Raw genomic sequence first — 19,635 nt, 5'->3', positions numbered from 1 at the left:
CGCCCGGCAGGTTTAAGCTGGGAGCGCCGCGCGCCGATTGGCGGCAGGGCGCGTGGCGTCACCGGGCGGCGGGAAGTGAGGGCGGGGGGGGGGGCTGTGGCTCTCCCCCCCCTGAGGCGAGGCAGTGGTTCGGGCCGACCGGCGCGGGGGGGCGGCACCCCGCGGGGCTCCGGTGGCTGCAGGCGGGGCTCCCGTGAGAGGGAGGGGGCAGAAGGCGGGGGCTTGGTTGACGGGAAATGTCGGTGGCTGATCCGGGTTACAGCCGGTGATAGCGCAGCGGCCCCAGGCCCTCGGGGCGGCCCCAGGCCCTCGGGGCTCCCTGTTCACGCCCACACGGCGCCGCGAAGCCCCTCGAGGCTTTGGTGCTGCTCAGGCTCGCCCACAGCCCCTGCGCGTGCCCCGCTGCGTGAGGAGAGGTCTGCGGCGCCTTGCGCTTCGCTGCCTGAAGGCGGGGAGCCTGTCCCACACGGAGCCCTGCCTCCCGGCCGGCCTTCCCGCAGAGCTCACCGACAGGCCGGCCCTGCCGACACCACCCCAAATGAACACCCAGCCCGAGTAAAAATGTGCCCGTTTGGCTTCATAACCGTAAGAGGTCAGCGGGACTACGCAGGGCGGCTCGGCACGTGCCCAGCCTCTGGTATCGCTGGGCTGAAGGAGCGAATCCTCTCCCCAGCCCCAGCCAACAGCGGGGCTCTGCTCCCAGGCCTCGCAGTGCTGGGACCCCGAAGAGGCACGCAGAGCGAGGAGCGCCGGGCCGCCTGCCCCTCACACCCGACCCGGTTCCGTGTGGCGGTGGCTGAGGTGAATCCCTCCCTGCCACACCTGCAGGGCACGAGCGTCGAAATACGGTTCCTCGTAGCGGCACGGTGCTGTTTTTCCATGCTGCTTTGGTACTCTGAACAGTCCCTACAAGCCGCGGAGTACTCTGACCGCAACGTCTGTGCGACATTGCACACGCTGTGATCGGCAGGATGAGGCCTTGCTGCGGCCCGCTGTGGTACCGAACCAGAGCAGCGTGACGCTCCTCTACAGAACAGGGCCTCACGGGGCGGCTGGGGTTGGGAGGGATCACAGACCGCCCGCTGCCAACCCCCTGCCACGGGCAGGGACAGCACCCTCTGGATCAGGTTGCTCAGGGCCTCGTCCAACCTGGTCGTGAACCCCTCCAGAGATGGGGCGTCCACAGCGTATTTTACACAGCCGAAGTAGTTCTGGACCAAGATTTGCCAAAGCACCAGGTGATTTTCACTTGTTCCTGTCCTTGGGTATCAGAACATGAGAGCCATTGCTGGCCTTAATTTTCAGGAGGACGTGGACCTCTCCTGCTGGTAGCGGGGCACGTGTTAAGTGTCTCGGGTGGGATGCAGTTGGAAGTCTGCAACTGGAGATGGCTCTCTGGTGATGCTCTTTGATCATTATTTATTTATTTATTTTTATTTCAAGCTCTCAAAAATAATTTTAAGAACATTTCTGGTTCTTGAGCTCTTAAAGATAACTGGACCCTCTTTATGTCTCGTACTAACAGTCAGTTAATTTGAATATCGGTCAGACTTCCTAGATGAAGGCGTCGCTATAAATTGACTAAATCACATCAGATTTGAAGTTTCAGATGAAATTTGGCATTGATTAAGTGAAGTGCACCAGTGGGCTTCTTTACTTGCCCTTGCTCTAACTGCAATATACCGGTGTAAACCCCAAGAAATTTGGTGGCCCTCGTGCTGTTGGCCAGGAGGCTCCTTTTGGTAAATGAGGGCAATACCTTGTTTTCTTCTCCCCCCATCCTTCAGTGCACGAGTAATGTCGCTTGCTGTCCCAGTGCTCCTACTCTATGTACCAGTCTTGAAGCAGTGAGGTTATAGCTGGCTGACGGAACATTTCTTCTACCATTTTTTCCCCACCAGTGCCACTGCTGACAGCCTGACGGAGTTCCTATCAGCCTCGGAGGATGTCTTTAGATGAGTTCTGAAGAACGTGCATGTGAGTAGGTTTTAAGCTGTTGCGAGGACTCTGTCATACAAGTTTGTGATCTCCTGAATGCTTTCCAGCACAGTGAATATATTTGTCTGGGTGTGCATAACATTACTGTTTCTTTGCAGGAAAACAAGAAAGTAAAGCAGTTTCCGCTAGCTGGCTTGTCACCAAATAAACAGACTGCTTGCTCCTAAGGCTCTGAACGCTGCACTTCCCAGCAGCGTAACTTTTGACAGGATCACATTTAGCCTGGTTAAAATGGGCTTCTGCAAGGGCTTGCTTGTCATTTTGGGAAGCGTGACCCAGATTTAAGAAGCCATTCCAAGCTTTGTTACCGGATCAATCTGATCTGTTTTTTTTTTTTAAGTGCAGCTGCTTACAAAATGTCTGATACATTTGCTTTTTCATTTTTTTCAAAAGTTCAATCCAGTACGGTGTGGAATTGCCCAGTTTTCCAATATATACGTTGATTTTTCAGAAAAGTTCTGATGTTCCATCAGGACAAGAGCGTGGGAATAATTGGTAAGTGAATAGCTCTTCACAGGAACGCGTGGCTTATGAACCTAAAAAGCTGAAACATCTTTTGCGAGTCTGTATGCCTGCCAGCTTGAGCAGTAAGCAAATATTGATTTGCTGTACAAACACTTCTGAGTGACAGCACCGGTTGTTGCTGACAAAACACAACCACACTCTTCTTTAGGTAACAGTAGGTGGCTGACTGCAGACCATATTTTTTTTTTCTTTTTCCTCTCCTCTTCAGAATGGTTTGATACTATTTATGTTCTCAGCCAACAGCTCAGAGGGAGGGGAGAGGGAGTGGAAAAAGGAGGCTGTGATTTGGGGATATCAACATAATTGCATGACAGAAAAACTAGGAAGAATTGTAATTCTCAGCAAAATGCAAATGAAAAGGCAATGGCTGGTTGTGAAGTGCAGAACCAACTAGAAGGTCGGAGGCTGCAACAAGTCATGGTGTGTACACGTGTCCGCTCCTCAATCATCTGACTTTGCGGAAAATAACTAATGTGTTTTGAATCTGGACCTACTTTTTAGTACAAGAGAGTGATTACTGCGTTTAATAACTATGGCCCCTTCATTGCTTTTTGTAAAGAGTTTTTCAGAAGCCTTTAGGGATTTACATTAAAACATTTGAGCCAGTTCTGGCTCTCTCATCTCTTATTCATGCTGAGGTTGGTAATGTTCGCAGGGGCTGTAATGCACATTTTTTATTGAAATAAGCTGGGTTATTCTCGCAAAGGAGAAATAGTCTATGCGTAACTGAGGTTTGTTGGTCTGTGGTTTCCAGTGTACCTTTGAGATTTTCCATAGGGGTGGGATATAATACCTGTGATGTTTGAGATGCTTGGATATGGTTTGTTTGGAAAAGCAATGGCTTTATAAGCAGGCACAAACAGTTCTTAAAAACTGGCACATCAAATCACGGTGAATAATTTGCTTCCTAAAACCATGCTTGTATCCTGTGGAACAATTGTAGCTGCTCTTGTGTTAAAGGGGTGGGGTGAGGGTACGTGCAGGCAGTTCTGTGGTTCAGGCACTGCACGTGAACTCAGTCGTGCTTGCCCCGGAGCAATCTGTGCCTGCTCCTCTGTGCCGTCTTGTGAGTCTCTCTAGGGCTGTGCGTGCAGGAGTTCTTGGCGTAGGCTTCATGTTCGGTGCAGGACCTGTTCTCATTTGGAAGAGTTTTCCAAAGCCTCTCTGTGTCCTTCCCACCACCAAGCTTTGGCTATACCATTTTGGGTTTTTTTGGTATTTGATTCCAAGTTTTCCCTGTGGTTTTCTCTGAAACAAAACTTGATGTGTCAAAGCTGCTCCAGTTGGCCAGAATCCAGTGTGATGATCTGAGCACCTTCCTTTCAGAAAACGTACCTCCGGGCACCTCTCCATGGCCAGGTTTGTCTGCACAGCATCTTCCTCTACAGTCCTGGCCTTTAGCTCCACTGCTTTTCTAGTGTTTTTCCCACTCTTAAAAAATAATCTGTTGTTAAAATTCAGAGTTTCCAGTAGCCCCATAATTCTTACAGTTTCTCTCTTGTTATGTTTTCACAATGGTTCCTTCTTCTAATGGTGTTTTTCGATAGAAAGTGAGATTTACATCTTCAGCAGTTCCACTCCACACTGTGCTGGCTCCTGAAAACAGTTTCTAAGAAAAAGAATCTGGAAATGTGGTCTCATATTCATAGTATCACAGCTTCCGTGATGAATACTAATTGTACGGCACTTAATCAGTATTCTTCCTAAGTGTAATTACTCGAGATTTCAATTAAATGTAGTGTGCATAGTCACATTGAATTGGGTCTGACTCTGAAATTAAAAGCAGTGGGAAGAGGATGTGAAGAAAACCTTTTGAAGGACCTTTCTTTGCACCTTCTATTTCTTTGGTGAAATGTCATCCTAATTTACAGGCCTACCTTTAGGTAAAATCTGAGTGTTCTCTGAAGTCAGATCTGGGATAGACACGTGCCATGAAAGGTGAGGTTAGCGTAGTGCAGTTGGAAGGGACCCGCAGAGACCATCGAGTGCCACTGCCTGACCTCTTCGGGGCTGACCAGAAGATAAAGCATGTTAATGAGGGCACTGTCAGATGCCTCTCGAGCACTGACAGCCCTGGGGCACCAACCACCTCGCTGGGAAGCCTGTGCCGGTGTCTGACCATCCCCGGTAAAGAAATGTTTCCTAACTCCCGGTGTGAACCTCCCCTGTCATGAGGTAATGGCTCTGAGTCGGAATCCGCAGCGCTGTGAGATCTGGCACCCCGCTACGTTTCGGGTTAGGCTCTGAACACCCTCTGCCAAAGTTTTTCGCATTGGTCTTCCAGACGTATCCTCCGGGGCTGCAATACCTGCCAGGGACCGTCTGAAGCGAAACGTTGGACAAGCGGAGACCAGGCTGCAAGGCAGCCTGCTGCTGGTAGTTACCGAGATCTTGGCCTGCTGCAGCATGTCAGCCTGTGTCTGTGTGAGCTTTTCCTCCGTTTCACATACACTAGCAAGTGAGGTTACTGTATGAACACCGGTTTAATAAAGCAATTGCAGGCGTTTCAGATCAGTATGTCAACTTACCATAAGTGAAACTTACTGTGAGGTTCTGACTGCGGTAAATTTCTCGGCGGACACTGCAAGGGGACTTCGCAGGCTACTGTTCAGCAGTGGATGTATGGAGTTCATTATTTGGTGTGTGAGTTTTGCTCTTTTTTATTAACAGTGAATTCATTTGCATCTATCATGTTCATGATTATTTAGTAATTCTGATTGGAATGCAAATATATTAGTGAAACTTTTTTGCTGTGAAAGATATACTTTTTATTCCAGCTTCATTCATGACTGAAGAGATATTCAGGCATATAATGAACTGAAAACTTGAATGATATAACCAGAGCTAACCAGTGTCCTAACATGTTCTTTAGAATATTCTTCAGTAGATGCACATGATAAAATCATAAAAAAAGAAAGAAGAACTGGGTCTGGTTTTATATTGCATTCTCAGAGGGCTTTCTAGACTGAGTGTTGTCAATGTTTGTCATCATTTGGCCATACCACCAGACCATTTGGGTTTACCTTTTTAAAAAGTAAGATTTTCAGAAAAATTGCTTTTGTTCCAAACCCTTCAGGGAAGACAGATGGAGCTGTTGGAGCGCTGACTGAAGTGGTACTTTGCTCATTTTTCAAAATCGAGAATCAGGTTTAAAGCTACTGGTCCGGTTCTGGAGCTGCTGGGAAGATTGTCAACGAGAGCTGCGAAGGTGATATTAATTCGTGCCGCTGGGAGTCTGTCTCGCTGCGCTGTGAGCAAAGGTCTGTGCCTCCCTCCTGTGAAGAGACGGGCTGCTCAGGCTGTGCCCCTGCTGTAAGAGTACCCAGCCTGGGAGGTGCAGGCGTCACGTTGCAGCCCTGCCGCTGTGTCTGTGGCGACGAGGATTTGCTTCTGGAGGAAAGCTGTGTGGGAGCAACAAAATGAATTAGTAACACATGGAAAAATCTCGGTCTACTGGTGCATGTCAGAGCAGCCCTTGGGACAGTGAGGCTGGCATAGGGTTGTCTCAGGTATCTTCATGGGGAGCTTGAAGAGAGGCCTGGCCTGCTGTAGGGCCTGGGGGCCAGCTCCCTCAGACACGGGGATGTGAAGAGCTCAGAGGAGTGCTCTGGGACTGCACGGGAGTTGTCTGGTAAAGTCACCCTAGGATCATAAAATCATAGAATCACTTAGGTTAGAAAAGATGTCTAAGATCATCAAGTGCAACCGCTCACACTGCCAAGTGTAGCGCTACACCATGTCGGTAAGTACCGCACCCACACGTCTTGTTAATACCTCCGGGGTGGTGACTCAGCCACCTCCCTGGGCAGCCTGTTCCAGTGCCTCACAGCCCTTTCAGTCAAGAAATTTTTCCTACTATCCAACCTGAACCTCCCCGGTACAACTTGAGGCCATTTCCTCTGGTCCTGTCGCTTGTTGCTTGGGAGAACAGACCAAAAAGTTCTTCCTGTCACAGGCTGGGCATGGGGTGAAGGAGCTGCCCAAGGCGTGTAAGGCAGTACCGCACAGTCTCACCCACTACAACTGCACGTAGAACCAGAGTTCGTGCTGCCGTGTGTGCAAGTCCTGTGTGCCTTGTACGGCTTTTGCCCTGTGCTCCTGCTACTGGATTCCTTGTTTAAGCATGTCAGAGCTTTTTTTTCCCTCTGTGCTTGTAACCAACGCTTTGTGTCCTTACCATGTGTATGCTTTTCTTTTGCTTGCTGGTGTTTCACTTTGTGGCTGGACGTGTTTAATACATTCCATCTTCATGCTGGCTGTTTCATATATTGATTGGCATTCTGGCCGGCTATTCCTGCTTTTGTCCTTGCTAATTGGATTTCTGTGAACTCTTCTTCAGCTGATTTAGCAATAGTGCTCAGAGCCATATGCTTTTCTCTAGGGCTTTTATTTGTATTCTTGTTTATTCTTGGCTTATCCATATCACCCATCGCTGTGCCAGGTCTGTTTCTCTTAGTAACTAACCATTCACGTACTTTTCATTGTTATTTCACCGAACAATCTGTTTTTTAATGAGATTCTCTTAATAGCCCCTGTTCTTTTGTTATAGCTTGCTTCACTTTCAGGAAGCTCAAAAGAAAACTTGAAACTGAACCACATTTTCCTGGAAGACTTGCTTTTAGTCATGGAGGACAGGCTGGGATTGGCTTACTGGTTCCATAAAGCCAGTGAGATATCCTGCAACTCCGGAGGAAATAGGAGGCCTGATAAGGAATCCCAGCTGAGCTGTGTGCGATGGGAATCAAAGATCAGGGACCGAGCAGGAAGAGGTTTGAAGACAGAGGCCAAAGATAGCCAAGGGCAAAATTAAGACGTGAGGTCTGAGCAAGACGAAGCTGGAGGACCTAAAGGCATGGTGCATCAAAGGCAGCGTGATCAGGACCCTGGGTTGAATGTCAAGAGACTGAAGAACCTGTCATTTAAGGTAAGCATCAAGACAAGGAGCCAGAAGGACTGCTACAGGGTCAGTGGGCTGGCCAGGAACAAAAACACACAACACTGAGGAGAAAGGAAAGAGGCAAACCACAGACTGGGGACACACTGAGCCGAGTGGCGCACGGAGCACTTTGACTGTCTCGTACATCCACAGGCTGTGTATCTGAGTGACAGGCTCAGGATTTTGAGATGTTTTCCTTTGTCATCACAGGAAAGACCTGAAAAAGTGGAGAAGAGCTAGGATGCAGCTGAGTGAGATACAGAAAAGAGAGGACTGAACAGCTTTCTCAGAAATGGACTGGAACAGAAATGCAGTCAACTTTCAAATATACCAAATTCTCATTCCTCTGAGCAAGGTTATTTGCAGAAACCATTTCATCTATTAAGTAATTCTTGGCAGGGAAGAAAGGAGTTGGTTCTGTTTAATTCTGTTTCCAGTGATAATTACCTTTCAGGACTGACAAAACAACTATGTACAGAGGGATAAAAAGATGTAAGAATGACAGCTCTGTGATACTCTGAGAAAGCAGGGCAACTCCTCAGTCACAGCTGAAGGCTCTAAGCCTGCAGCTCAGCCGTGACAGCTGGGGACTGTGATTCTTACCTCCCTGATGTGGGGCGCTCCTGGCTCCTGTGCTTTGCTTCCTCTCTAAGGCAAGAAATCCCAGGCTGACGAAAGCTGATGGTGCCCTCTTGCCATGTTCTGTTAATGCTGCATAGTGCAGCTGGTCTCAGGATCAAGAGAAAAGCTGAAATAGAAGGAAAAAGGTGAGGAGGTACGTGGGAGTGGGGAATGCAGAAGGGCAGGTGGAAGAAGAGCTCCGCGTCCCTTGCAGGTCGCTCTGTGGAGCGCAGCAGAGGTCAGAGAGCTCTGTCTGGCTGTTCTCAGATGATGTAGGCCGTGCCCCTCTTCTCAATACCATTCACTTATGTCCTCTACCTTTTTCCCTTCCTGACACTTATTTTTTTAGGAGTCACAGGGCACCTGTGGTGCACGGGATGACTTTATTTTCCCGTTTTGTCCACCCGTGGGGTCTAACTTCTAATCCAGCTGTTTTCCCTTCAGTATCAGGGTTGTATTGCTGTGGTTGGCACAACGGTCGTAGCACGTTCCTTCCTCTATTGATAGGACAATTTGTTTGCATTGCTTCACCGTTTCATTCTTTCACATCTTTTCCCACCAACACTTGCTTTTACAAAACCTCGTTCCCTTTCCACTGCAAGTGCAAACCTTCCCCCTTTTTGTTCACCTGTATCTTTTGTCTCCTGAGGGCACGAGCTTTCTCAGGCTGTGACTGTCCCTGCAGGTAGAAGTCAGTGAGACACCCGCTGAGCTTCTTGCCCTAGGTTTCCTTTACAGCTGCGGGAGAGGCAATCAAAGTAATCCATGAAGCCGTGTGAAAGCAGGTATCTGAATACCTGTTTCTTTCCACTGGGTGAGGAGAGGTGAGCAGTGCAGGTGCAAAAGTCCGTGCTGCAGGCAGCTGAAGTGAGATGAGGTGAATTCCCCCCTGCACGTGCCCAGCAGGGAGCTTGGCCCTGCTGGGGCATTTACAGCCCCATACTGGTCTTGTCTTGCTCCAGGAGGAATATCCGTTTCACGAATCTCAGAGCCGAGCGGTAGCGTGGACTGATTTCATAGCAGGGTCACGCTGAGATCAGAAACATGTTTCTGCCGTAGCCTGGAAATTGCCTTTACCAGGCGGTTGTACTCCTTGGTGTTACGTGCGGGTGTATATCACCTCCCTGGGTCTCTCTGGTGCGACATCACAGGAATACTGATGGAGGAACAAACGTGACCTCTAGAGGAGTACTAAGGATAGCTGTGATTACACGACACAGATAAGCTAAAGAGCTCTAAAACCCGTAAATACTCTTGTTTCAAGGTGTCTGCTCAGCAAATCAGGGTCAGGGGAGAACACTTCCTCAGGAATGCGAGAGCATACTTGTTTTATTTCTGTAGTTCTGTTGGTACATCACATATAAGTACAGTTTGGATCAGGACTGGTTAAGGCAGGCATTCCTGGCCTCTGGGAGTGCTTTAAAGGCATGGCAGCCTGCAGAAGGCGAGATGGGGGGTGGATGGGGTGGGCTTGAGGAAAGCAGTGAGGCAGCAGCATTGGTCCCGTCTTGGTCCATGAAAAAAATAAATCCAATATGGACTCTGATCCAGTTTTGTTTGGTGCATTGAAACCCCACAAATGATTTAAGTGTCTTCAGCTACAGTACTAAGCCACTAATGTGCTAATTTCACTAAGCATATAAAAGTAATAAAATGAATGCTGTAATTAACAATACTTGTTTTAAGCTCAAAAGGGGTTACTTCATAACTTGTTTGACCAGATACATTTGAATAATGCGTAAAAAATAGCTGTTTCTTTGGCCGATGTTACATTTTGCGTAAGTAAGGTATAAAAAAAAGCCCTTGAAGTATTTTGTTGCTTAGAGATGATCTACCTCACAAAACCTTTTGCAACCGGATTTTGTCGCAAATGGTCCTGTGGTGAAGAGGCAGAACCAGCTGAGCTGTGGGGATCAGCCCCTACGTGCCCAGCATGTCTTTCAGGCCTCCCCGGGCTCGCCAAGCCTCCCGGGATCCCCATGTGCACCGAGCCTTTCTCCCGCTGCCTGCGGGGCCGGGCGCTGCCGCAGGGTGCCCGGGAGGGGCTGTGTGGGGCTGCGGGCTCCCGGCCCCGTGCCCACAGATGCCAGGAGCTGCCTTCGGTGCTGCACCTGGCTCTGCTGAACGCAGCCCTGTGCTCTGCTGGCAGCCTGCTGCACCGAACCGTGCCTCCTCTGTGCTTCTAGAGACACGGGCATGAGCAAGGGAAAACGCGTTGTGTGGAGGACAGCTAAGCTTGCCTTGGGGTCTGGAAGCTGTGCCATCGCGCCGCACTGCTCTGCTGCTGGCTACACCCGCTCTCACGGATCCCAGGACGAGAGAAAAGCGTTATGGCCACCGAGTCTGAAGTTTGCAGGCCAAGAAATTCCTATTTCTGTGTATTACTGTCAGTTCCAGTCAGGCCCATCGGCTTGTAGGACAGCTCAGCACCTTCTGTAGCCTGGTTAAGAGACCGACCACACTTGGTCTGTTGTTCTGATACTCGCTACCCTCGGTGCTAGAACTGTGCTTTACTTCTTGTCTGAAATTGGTTGCCTTTCGTTCCCAGCCCCTGCATTAGGCCATGCATTTCTCCGCTGGAATGCAGAGCAGCCTGATACCAGAAGCTTTTACCCCGTGCAGGTGGTGAATAGCTCACATCCCTTCCCTCTGTAAAACGAACCGAGAAAAGCTCTCATCTCCCCACACAAGGCAGGCCTTCCAGGTGTCACATCTTCCTGTGGCTTTTCCAGACGCCACACAGAGGTTGAACCCTTGGTCTCCAGTGCTGCGTGCTGGCAGTAGCAGTCCCCCCAACCCCGGTTCTCCTGCCTGTGGACCCAGCGTTCACCCCTCAGACACTCCAGCTGACGAGTTGTTATCCCCACGTGGGATGAGCCATGACCTTTCTGTAGGAACGTGGGCTGCAAGGGACTGCTGGAGAGGTGCTTTCAGCCCTGTCCCATTGATTCCATAAGCTGGGCTCATTTGGTAACTAGTTGCTCATTTTTCCTGTTGCTCCTGGAGTGTAGCCCTCAGCACTCCCTCTGTAGTGATTAGGTGCTGCCTTCTTGTGTCCAGTGTGAATTTATTCATAGCTAATTTATAACTCTTGGTTCGTGCACTGGCCCTGCCCTTCAGCTTACCAAATTCTCTCTTTCACTGTTATTCTCTTGCTCGTGTGTCTCTAGGGAGCAGTCACCGTTTGTCTCAGCGTTTGTCTCAGCTGGAAGCACTGAGCCGTGTCACTTTGCCTCTGCTTCTGGACGGGTCTGTCTGTTGTTTTGAAGCAGATGATCAGAGCTGTTCTCAGCTCTCCTCTAACGAGGTCAGCCCCTGGCTTGCACAGACATGGTAGGAATCTCGTGTCCTTGCTGGTGCGCCTTTCTCTGCGTGTCCTGAGGTGCTTGATCTGAGAACTTCCAGGTTGGTGAATAATCGCAGTTCTGGCGCAAGATGCTTCTATAAGGCATTTAGCTCATTCAGGTCCGACTTTTATAGAATTCAGTTAACTTCACACCATTCTGTTAATTAACCCTAACTCCATCACCCTCAGCCTGTCTCACCTGGCCTGCCAGGGCTACCAGATGCACCGCTCTGGAGCTTCCCGGGCCGTCCTGCTTGCCCCTTCCAAACCATACAGCCCTCTGCTTCTCCAGGCTTCCCCTCCTCTGTGATTTCCTGAGGATGCTGAGGCTTGCTAAACACAGAAGTAGTTAGTCAAAGAATCGCTTTTTAAACCTCTCACAAAAAATTGCTTTGAAGTTTCTAGAAAATTGCCTGTGATTAACTTTGCTTGTGGTTGCTTAATAATCTGCTTAGTTAAACAGTCATTGTTGAGTAGAAAGTCTTTCATTATTACTGTAAAAAGTGAATACCCCATTCACTGTCCTTACAAGCACAGAAGATAAATATTTGTTGAACGCTTTCTCTAACACTCATAGTTGTAGAATCCATTCTCAGTAATGGCTGTAAGCTATTACAATAATTTCCCCCATTATTGTTCTTTTAAAACATCCTTGTCCTTTCCCTTATTGGTTTCTTTATTTTCACTGTCTGCTATTTTCCTTATCTTTCTTGTGTATTTCATAAGTGATCACTTAGAGTAATTCCCATTGATTTTCCTATTTTCCATTTATTTTTATTTTATTTTGTAGGACTTTTTGCATTTGGATAGTTTCCCTTATATCTAATGGCACTATCTTTTCAGAGGACTCTGGAGTCATGCAGGTTTGTGACTGTACTAAAATATGTTTAAACAACCCAGACATTATTTTGTTTTCAATTGCTCTCGTGTAGAATACTGTGATTCCTGCCCAAACTCCTGATGCTGCTTCACTGAGGCTTATTTTCATACCCTTGACAGAACTGTGCTCTGCACATCTTGTCTTTGCACTGGGTAAACATCCACTCACTGCTCTCTTTTGGGGGTTCGCAGCCTTCCTCGCCTTTGTCACCACCCTGTCCCCAGCGGATCTGCTCTCCTGCTCTTGGCATTACGTGCTAAAGCTCCCTCCCCCCTGGGCAGATGCCACATACTTTTTTTTTTTTTTCTCTAGTAGCAGCCAGATACGCGGGAAGAGAGAACTAGCAAGTGTATTCTCCTAGCTTCTGGTTATTTTCAGCCCTTGGGATCTCCCGAGTTTAGAGGGTTTTTGTCTGTCGTGTGTGCTGTCATGGGGCCTGGCAGCCCTCAGCGAGGCAATGACTGGGACTGTCTCACTGTACTTCTCACGTCCCTGGCTCCTCAGACAGCAGTCCCTTCTGCCTTGAATGTAGAGGGACGAGGTCTTCCTCAGTTTGCTTCCCTTGTTTGTTGCAGTTTCCCCAATGCTTTAGGCCTGTGTGTTTGCTTTCCTGTGAATCATACTGCCCTGATACAAATCTCTCTGGCCCTGCAAACTTCTTCCAAACATCCCTGGCTTTAGTTTTCCTCTCCGTGTCAAGGATCCATGGCAGCTTGGCTCTATATGAGCCTTCTCACTGCTCCGTTCCCCTCTTCACTGCAGGAATGAATTCCCCCTGGAGTGCTCAGGTGGTCACAGCCCCACTGCGTCCTCAGTGATAGCTGCCAGGCAGGTCTGCTTTTCCTGGTGAGTCCATAACCCGCGCCCTGAGGTGACTGGCCGCCTGGGGAGGTATGCTCATTGCCCTGTTCATGAGGCCCCTCCGATCTTATTGCAGACAGTAGCTTATTCCTCCCAAACACTTGGGTGCTGCCCTATCACTTAGGCCAAAACGAAGAACAAGTGACGGAAAAAAACAGGAGAAGGTGCAGTCCAGCTGCTCTGGCTCTTCCAGAGGAAGGCAAAACAAATCACTACAGTCACACCCCTTGAATTAATGAGGTTAATGAACCGTGTGCATCTCTGGATAAAGCTGTGCTGCTGTTAGGAGCGCCGCTGCACACAAACTAGCCATGGTATCCGCGTTCACAGCCTGGTCCTTGACTTAGGGCAGAACGTGGTTCTGCCTCGGCACAGACTGTGGCTGATGGCAGTACTGTGAGAGGGTCCTGGTGACAACGTTGTGTGCCCCGAGGGGCGTTGGGAACACTGCAGGAGGCACTAGTTCAGCCTCATGATTTAAAATGCTCATTTATTGCCAAGTTTATTATAATTTGAAAATAATTGCAGTGGGAAGGAGCTGTCTCTGCTTTTGTATGGCTCCCAGCACAGTGGGCTCCCCACGCTCCAAGGCTTTTCCTCCGCACCAACAGCAGTAGTGGCTGTGCGGGCAGCCACCGCTTCACCGCTCTGTCCTTCACCACAGCTAGTGCTGCACTGCAGGGTGGTTTCCCAGATGTCTGAGGTAATTTTCTGCAATTGTTTCATTTTGTTTAAGGCTCTGCTTTGTGTGCCTCTTTGGTTTTGGGTCCCCGTGAGGCACAGCACTGCGCATGCAGAGGGTGAGAGCGAAACAACACGGTGCAGTGGAGCTCAGCTCTGTCGGTGCGTGCACATACAGCAAAACAAGCTGGTGAGCCAGAATGGGGAGGAGCGACGGAGTTAGTTTCCTAGTGGTTGTTACCTGTGCTTGCTGAGTTAGTGTAAGTGCTCCCCGTGTTGCAGTCTCTTCCCCCGCCCGCAGCACAGGTACAGCCTGAGCCACCGGTGCTCTAACGATGCCCACGGGTTTGGGTATTGAACCGAGGCAGAGTTTGGGGAGACTTTGCATATGCTTCTGGGGACCTGTGCCATTCGGTGTTCAGCAGCAGCAGGAATAATGGAGTAACCTTCTTTCTCTCAGTTAAATAGTGACATGATTAGGTAAGCTGAAATCCCAAACCAGCCATTGTGTAGCTGGGAGCGACACGTCCTTGGTCCTCCCGCGGCCTTGCCACACCCGAAAGACGAAGTGTTGGTGCAGCATCTTAATTAGAATAAGCAAGGGTGTCCCTTACTAAACGTTAGCTTTTAAGGGATTACGAAAAACATGGGTTAAGGAGTGAGCCAAGTCTCTGGTGCTGTTCCCCGAGGTGCGGTTGCTTTGCAGCAGCTGTGTGTGCCTGTGCCTGGGCTCAGCCGTGCCGCTGGTTAGTGCCAGGCACTCAGCCGTCCTCCTGGGACAGGGCACCGTGTGGTACCGAAGGCTGGTCGTCTTCCAGTGACACCTGCTTCTGGGGTCATGAATAAATCCACTAGCGTATGCTTTTCTAATAGCAGTGGAGGCAGTAAGCAGCTTCACCTTTTCACCTGTGTGTGCCTTTGAAATCCGTCCCGGTTTCCAGGAAGACCGCACCACGTTCAGCAGCAAGCTGCTTGCAGCTGGGCACGAGGCAGAGAAGGGTTCAAAGCACAGCGGGGCTGCACGGGCAGCAAGAGGGCCTTTCTGGGGTCGGGGCCCGGGGCTGGGGTGGAGAGCGAGGCCAGGCCCCGACAGCCTCAGGCTTTGAGGCATCCTGTGGTCCGGTCCCCAGTGTGGTCCTGTGGTTATAGAGTTCGACGTTATTTCCCTGAGCGGTGAGATGGGTTCACAGCGTCATAACCCGTCCCGGGATCTCACACAAAGTTACGCAAAAGTAACATACGGGTTTAAAAACTCCTGTGCCTTGTAAGTGGGGCTCTCTTACAGGAACTGAATTTTTCATTATTATTAATTTCCTAACAATGTGGTTTTTGCATTGGAGTATTTCCATTAGTGGAAATCACCCCAGAGGCACCAAATATGTCAAAACTTATGCCCTGACCCAAAAGGATGCAGACTAGGACAGTGTTGTGGGCAGACCCCTCAGTGTTTGTCCTGCTTTCTTCTTTTTTTTCCCAGGATGTCTGCCTAGGCCAGCATCAGAGCCGGGGTGCTGAGCTACACAGACCTTTGGTTCTTGTATTCCTTGAACTAAAGGTGAGGCCACGGCCCTGATTTGAGCCCAGAGCTGAACAGCAAAGGTCAGCAGGTGAATTCCTGCCCCAAAGGTTTTCCAGCCTATTTGAGTCAAACAAGAGAAGCAGCAGGTCAGTTTGAGAGGCTGGCCTGAGACTGTGACAGCCCCGGGTCGTAGGGCGCTGTGTTAAGGGGGGCAGGACGGAACGACTGTGGGCAGCGCAGAGCTCAGCGCAGGGCAGTGCCCTCGCTCAGCTTTTAGTGCTCAGGTAGGGAACGCGCGGCGAGGGAAGCGCGCGGTGCTGCTGCCTCGGTGTGCTCTGCAGGCACAGGCCGGTCTGCCTGCCCAGAACCAGTCCTGAGGTGCACTTCTCTTCTCATTAGCTGCGTAGGCCAGGGCGCTGCTTAGACTACAGAGATCTGAGAAGAAATTACAGTTATGGCATGGTTTTATGTGCTTTAAAATCAGGACTTTCCACCTGAGAAGTATCTACCCAAAAAGGTTGCCGATGGAAGGTGCTTTGGGGGAAGGAGCAGCTGTACGAATCTATTCCGACATGCATCCAGTCAATTTCAAACTGACCTGTGGGACAGTGCTCGTGTTCTTGGCTCCACCACGTCTGTGGGTCTGCTGCTCCAGCAGCTGCTTGGCCCCCACGGGAGAATTTTCCTGTTAATTAGGTCCTGAAATGGTCTTGTTTCAGGCTTTGGAAAACGGTCTGTATTTTTATGTCGACTGTGAGGGCAGAAAGAGGCAGTTCCCGTCACACAGTGTCGCTGTCTGTCCGGTGCAGGTGATGGTCCTTCCAGCCCTGGTACGTGGGAGAGTTTGCTGTGCAGTTTTGTTCATGTGCGCATTCGTACAGGCTGTGATCAGGTTTCTCCTTAATCCCATTTGATAAGATCAAGTCCTGAAATCTCTTACTCTGAGGCAAACTTCTGAATTCTTTCATGGTTCCCCTGGCTCTTTGATGAACTCTCAGTCGTTGATCCGACTCTTCCTAGAACTGCGACAGCCCTGGGGCCTTGCCGTTACAGCCCCTGCTGCCGCAGCGTGGCTCCAGGCACCTCATTCTCTCTGTACCTGCACGCACACGTGGTGGGGATGTGTCTGGGGAGTCAGCAAGGGCTAGCAAAAGGGCTGAAGGTGAACGTGGCAGGGAGCAGGCAAGACGAAGGTGTCAGCAGAATAAGTTTTGTGGTTTGGGAGGTGTGGGCCAGCACAGCCCCTTGGAGCCAGGGGACAAGGTGGCCTTGACAGATACAGCTGGGGAAAGAAAAAAAAAAAAAGAGAGAGAGAGAAATCAAGAAGTGTGTTGGTGTGATTGCAGGTAAAGTTGTGAGGTCCAGGCAGCTAACAGCATGTCGTACATAAAGCTGATGGTCAAAGAAACGGGCTTGGTGTTGCTGCTGGGGGGGCAGGGAGCCAGGCAGCGGGCATGGGCTGCGCCGCGGGAGCTCTGGGCACGGGAAAAGCTTTTTTCATTGGCATGGAAAACAGGTGCAGAGCGGACCTGCTGAGCTGCAGCACGTCATGAGGTAGGCTTCACCTCGTCACCGGACAGGTTGAAGTGTGTGTCCCCTTCCCGTGTACACAGCAACTGGATCCCTCTTTGCATCGGGGACCCCGGCGTGGCGTGCTGTGGGTAAATTCACCTCTTGTGCTGTGCTCTGCGGGCGGCTGGGGCTTGGGTGGGTGGGTGCGGACGTTCCCCTTCCTCTGGTACCGTTCCAGGCTGTCCTCTAGGGACACCTGCCAAAGGCATGTACTAAATGGGAGTGACTTTAATTAAAGGCAAAGTGCTTCGGCGACCTAAAGTCTGCAAAGCATATGCATCTGTTTTTAAATAATGGCAAAGTGGAATGGCTTTGATAGTTACGGACGTTAACTGTAAATGTTCAGCTACGTACGCATGGTGAGTTAAAAGGGAAGGCAATGGCTGTTCTGTCCGAGGGATAAGTCCTTCGGCGCTGCTTTCTATTTTTGTCACTTAAGAGAGGAGACATTTTAAGCTAGCAATAATGCAGGAATCTTTGGACACACTAATGCTTGCTCTTAACAACACAAATTACAAAGCCATTAGCAGAGTAGACGTTGTCTACCTACACATTATTCATTGGTGAGCACTTAAAACAATTTAAGATCGGTGTTACCATTTTTTTGTACATCATTTTACAAGTCCTTTGTACATCATTTTACAAGTCCTTTGGATGTTTGCCAAATGAGTTGCCTTGCACTTGAATTTGCTTGGGAAAGAACGTTTTTTCAGGTTGGAGGGCACATACAACCCGTTTTAGGTCCAAACCACACTCAAGGTTTCCAAATTTCTTACTTTTTCAGTTTCCTGAAAAAAAAATAAAAAAGCGCAGCCTGTCCATGCAGGAAGGTCGGCTTTCCTAGGAAAATGCGGCATGTTTCTGTGACAGCTTGCCTGGGGCAGCCCAGTCTGGTGCAGTCTCAGCGAGCAGTGAAGTGCCTGGGGTGGCTGAGGCCAGAGGGGATGTCTGCAGCGCCTGCTCCAGCCGCCCTGCTCAAGGCAGGGCTGGGTAGCGTTGGTTCCTCCTTGCTGGCCTGGTGACAGATGCAGAGTGTCACTGCTCCCCAAACCAACGAATCCTGCTGAAGTGTTTGGTTTAAAAGGTTGGGCCTGGCACTGGTATGTTGATGTGGCCAGAGAGCTTCGAGACCAGTCGGCCATTCCTTCCTGCTGCTGGGCCGGCTGTGAGAAATTGCCCCATCTCAGGCCAGTCCCAGGTCTCTGATGTGTTTGTTGTTGTTTTTCCGACATTTGCAATCTCTAAACCAACTTGTTTTTTGACGATTCTGACATTTCCTTGTATTTCCCTGTATGCCTTCTAAGACATCAGGTGGTCTATATTTTTTCCACCTGTTTTCGAAGTGGTAATTATAGATGCTGTATTCCCACTACCCTTTCTTGAAGAGGCTCATTCTTATAAATAGCCCTACTTGGTTTTCAGCTTGCTCTATTAGGAGTTCTAGCATCTGCAGACTTTCATCTCGCCTATGGCTATGAACTCCCCAGTCCAGTTTTCTCAAATTTGCTTCTTTGACTAAAACCTGGGAAATCAGGAGCCATACTTAGGGACCTTTTCATTAGGATGAAACCAGTGGTTCTTTGTTGTCTCAAGCTTTCCTTTGACATGCTCTTATTTTTTCCAATACCAAGGCTGAAATATTGCCAGTTCTTGTTTAATTGTCTCTCTGGTGAAGATACACATTGAGTGTGTTTTTTCAGCCTTACTGGTACTAACAAGATCTGTTTAATTTTTTTTCTAAAAAAGGTATTTTACACTATCTGTAATATCTCTCACTTCTGATTGTATTTCACTGCCTTGCAGCTTGGCAGAAACTCCTCCCAGTCCAGTTGTATGAGTCTAGAGTCAGTTTTGCCACCAGGCAGCAGGAGAACTCTTAAATCCCACTCAGTCGCTTACTAAAGTTAGATGAGGGAATCAGCCATCAGCCTGTTGAAGGACTTTTGGAGCGCTGCAGTTAGGAAGGGGAGGCCTCTGTGCACCTCTTCAGGTAAGTGCTGTTGGGGTTCAGCGTAGCTTTGTCTAAGAAGTCCCACAGGCATGAGGTGCGTGCATGTGGTTTTGCTTCTTAGGTCTTCCAACCTTTTCTTCACTGCTCTGTCCAGTACAGGAGCAGCCCAGGGTTGAAGTTCTTTGGGAAAGCCATGTGAGAGCAGCTAAATAATAATACGTCAGTGTTTGCCTGCCAAGAGGGAAACCCAGCTTCCAGGCCCGTTGTGCAGGAGGATCTCCTCTCCCGAGTGGAGGAGGGAGTTGGGCTCTGAAGCCACTTCCAGTCAGAGCGACCTCTGAGTTCTTCTCACGTGGGTTTTGTTCTTTGCTGGTTTTGTGCACGTGCCAAACACGGTGTCAGTGCTGAGCCCAGACAAGGTGGCTCGACCATACTCTGTGAATGACGGCAACTGTGGGCTATAGCACAACAATTGGGCCCAGTCCTAGGAGGGGCTGGGACCTTCCTCCGGGCCAGTGAGCATCCTTACCAGAACGTGGCCCCAGCAGCAGCTGGGACTCTCCAGAACCTTCAGAATCAACCTTTGGATGGGTTCAGGGATAATGTTGCATTTCCACACATAACCCTAGGTACTGCATGTAACCTCAGGTAACACAAATCCCTCTCACGATTCTCTTCTTTGAAAGTGAATCCTTGGCTGGCCCCCAAGAGACCTCCCAGGCAAAATCCTGGGCTTTTGTGGGAA

At 49.6% G+C, this 19,635-nt stretch overlaps 1 long non-coding RNA gene across 7 annotated transcripts in view; it reads left to right on the top strand.

The window, feature by feature from the left end:
• The first annotated feature begins 87 nt into the window (after positions 1-87).
• LOC310901025 overlaps positions 88-19,635 on the top strand; it is a 315,297-nt gene continuing 295,749 nt past the window's right edge. For all 7 annotated transcript variants that reach the window (XR_014585533.1, XR_014585534.1, XR_014585535.1 and 4 more), the window contains exons 1-2: positions 88-1,238; positions 1,902-1,977. This is a non-coding gene — a long non-coding RNA (uncharacterized lncRNA). The remainder of the gene's footprint in view (positions 1,239-1,901; positions 1,978-19,635) is intronic.

The sequence above is a fragment of the Anser anser genome (genome assembly GCF_964211835.1).
Source record: "Anser anser genome assembly, chromosome: 5".
Classification (NCBI taxonomy): domain Eukaryota; kingdom Metazoa; phylum Chordata; class Aves; order Anseriformes; family Anatidae; genus Anser; species Anser anser.
This window is presented reverse-complemented; position numbering and strand designations above follow the sequence as displayed.